The following is a 2,985-nucleotide window of genomic DNA, read 5'->3' on the forward strand; positions in this document are numbered from 1 at the left end:
TTCTAGGAGCCCACTTTTAAATAGGACCGTCCCCATCCTGCAATCTACGGGGAGGCAGTGGTTTTAGATTTTGAAAAGCGTGCTGTATTTTTGCACTTACACTACAGAACTGGCTTTAGCCGAGGCGCTGCATCTAGACACACGCTGTGTCCAACAGAGAATTGCCTGGGCTGGACAGACCTAAAGCTTCTGCAACCTCCTTAGGCTCCCTAGTCCACGCAGCTGCTCCCCGGGCTGAGCAGGGCTGAGACGCGCCGCACAGAACTCAGGGACCCCACCTCCCTGCGCATCTCCAGGGCCACGCTGGCACCTGCAGGAGTGCGGACTGTCCGCTGATCCCAGGCAGGGTGGGGTGGAGATTCGCAGCCAACCCACAGGAGTTCTGCCCTCCTCCCAGGCTTCTGGCCAGTGGAGTTGCAGAAGGGTCCCCGTCCTCGAGCCTGGGACACGCTCCGGGGCTCACGGAGACACTGACCCACACGCCCCCGTGGTTCGTAGCTCTGGGGGCGCTCCACTCCCCAGGCAATGCTCCCGACGGGGATCCCAACCCCGACCGCGCGGCGAGCCCGGGGTGTGGGGAAAGCCCACTGACCTGGGTGCGGGGCCGCGGCTCCTCTCCAGGCGGCTCAGGTGTGCGGGCCGCTCCCGTGTCCCTCCCACCTTCAAACATGAGAGCCCAGAACCGAGCGACTAGCCACTGGCCCACCTACCAACTGCCGGACCAAGGGCCCGACCAACCAGCGGACCGACCGCAGCGGCCGGGGCCGGCGCCCACGTGACGGGGCGGGGACCTGAGGGAGGCTCTTCCCGGAGCGCCGCGCCCCAACCCCGGGACCTGCCACGGGGACCACCCTCTCGGGCACCCGCTCCCTCTCGGGCACCGAGGAAGCCTGCTGGGACCCGTCCGCCAGAGTTCCTGTTCCCCGGGGACAGGCCTGGTCAGCCCCGCCCCTTCGAACCTGCCTAGTCCCCACCCTCTGGGCCGCGAGTCCCGGCATCAGCCCCGAGTCTCTCGGCGGACCGCGCCCCCTCCCGGGAGCCCCGCCCCGCCCCGCCCCACCCCGCCCCGCCCGCCGCACCTCCTCCTCCGCACAGCTCCGGTTGCTGGGAGGCCCGGGTGGGTCCCCAGCGCTCTGGCTGCCAGTATCCTGGGCTTCTCCAGCCCTTCAGCGCCGTTCTCCGGTCACAGGGAATGAAAGCGAGGAAGAAGGAAACTGCGTCGAGAATTGCGAAGGGAGAAAGCATAGAAAACCCACATTAGAGGCACACCCAGAGCAGCAACCCTTCGAAGCATCCCGACTTCCTCAGGCCGCATGGGATCCCAGCAAAACTGAGGTGGTCTCTGAGCCGTCCTCCCTAAGCAGGTCGGAAAGCCCCGAATCACCCCAGGTCCCGCCGCGCTCTACTCGCGACCTGGGGTGGTGGAGGTCCCTCTAGTGGTTGGCACCAAACAAAAGTTCTGTCTTGCGAAGAGCCGAGGTCAGGAAACATTTCCCTGTGCCCAGCACCAAGGATCTGGGACCTTAGGTCCAAGAAAAGCGTTGGCAATGTCTGACCACAGGAATGGGTTCTCGAACTGGGGAGGACTGAACGCTGGAGACCTGGTGCAACCCCTACCTCCAGTGTGTGGCCTGAACCCGTTTTGGTTGTACTGCTAGGCTGTGGCCCTGCCCAGGCCTCCAAGGACTGGCTGCTGTTAAGCTGTTTAAAATCCCTGTAGGCCTCAGATGGCAGCGACACCAGGGACTCTGGCATAGTCCCCAGCTCTGGCAGGAGTCACCACAGCTCTGGCCTTTAGTTCTCTACAGGCTGGAGTGTCAACAAACTCCACAGGATACAACTTTTTCGAACCAAATTTACCCTCGCGGTCTGAAATGACCAGTGGGCCCAGGAGACTTTTACATGTGAACAGAACCTAAGCCACCCTGGCAAATATGAGACGTGTGGTCACTGCAGGAACCTGGCCAGCAGCAGACCAAAGCACAGCCAGCAGGGGAAGGCTGGGGCCCGCAAGAGTTGTGTTACAACAGGACACCCTTCAGTTCTCTTTCACTTCCTTAAAATAGCAGCAGAGAAGCTTTTGTAGACCGAGGCTGCCACAGTTCACAAGAGTTCGTGGCTGTTTCCAAACCCCACACTTTATTACCCTAGTGGACTCACTCCCTTATCTCAGCCCCCAGAAACTGCTAGCCTGTTCTTAAAACGATATAATTACCTTTTTAAATGTTCTAAGTCACCGGCTCTGGAGCTTCTTTGCACTTTGGAACCACATTGCGGGAAGGGACTTTAAAAATACTGATGTCTCGATTCATCCCCAGAGGTTCTGATTTAATGGTCTTGGGGGTATGGCCATGGCATGAGGACTCTTAAAACTCCGCAGGTGATTCTTATGTGCAACAAAGTTTAAGAATCACTGATGTAGGTCATGTTGATGTCAGTCTTCACTTAAATCCAACAAGACCCCAGAGCTAAAAAGTTCACCTGAAAGAAACCCCATTCCCAGGCCTGCATACTGACCTGCCCTGGCTCACAAGAAGCAAAGTGGTCCCTTAACAGGGGCTTCCTGGAGAAAATGTCTTGACCTAAAAGAGTGATTCGAGCTGCAGGGATTTAAGGTAGCTACCAAGGTGAGTTGTTAGGGGCAGATGTGCCCCGCAGAGCTGTCAATCAAATCATATCCCAGATGGAAACTAGAAAGTACATTTCAGGCAACCTCTCCTCTGTGCCTCCAAAGGAACTATGGTTGCAGGACTCACTCCTATTGATAAATATACCCCATTATCCTCTGTGAGGCAGCCTACATTGCTTATATCTGTGAAATAGGTGGGTAATAGGGCAGGTAATATCACATTTATTTTATTCATACCTGTCTCATTCCACAAAGGATTTGGGCTCTCTGTACCATTCTGTTAGAACTGTGGGTAATTACACTGTATCCATGGGTTGAGTAATTCCCTTTTGCCAAAGATCTACTCAAATGCTATG

At 57.1% G+C, this 2,985-nt stretch overlaps 1 protein-coding gene across 2 annotated transcripts in view; it reads right to left on the reverse strand.

Moving 5' to 3' along the window:
* PPFIBP2 (PPFIA binding protein 2) overlaps positions 1-945 on the reverse strand; it is a 142,680-nt gene extending 141,735 nt beyond the window's left edge. The window contains exon 1 of one of the 2 annotated variants that reach the window (XM_008008017.3): positions 593-945. The gene's annotated coding sequence lies outside the window, so the exon portion shown is untranslated. The remainder of the gene's footprint in view (positions 1-592) is intronic. The other variant, XM_037999769.2, reaches the window with a different exon arrangement.
* Between the last annotated feature and the right edge of the window lie 2,040 nt (positions 946-2,985).

The sequence above is a fragment of the Chlorocebus sabaeus genome, chromosome 1 (assembly GCF_047675955.1).
Source record: "Chlorocebus sabaeus isolate Y175 chromosome 1, mChlSab1.0.hap1, whole genome shotgun sequence".
Lineage (NCBI taxonomy): Eukaryota > Metazoa > Chordata > Mammalia > Primates > Cercopithecidae > Chlorocebus > Chlorocebus sabaeus.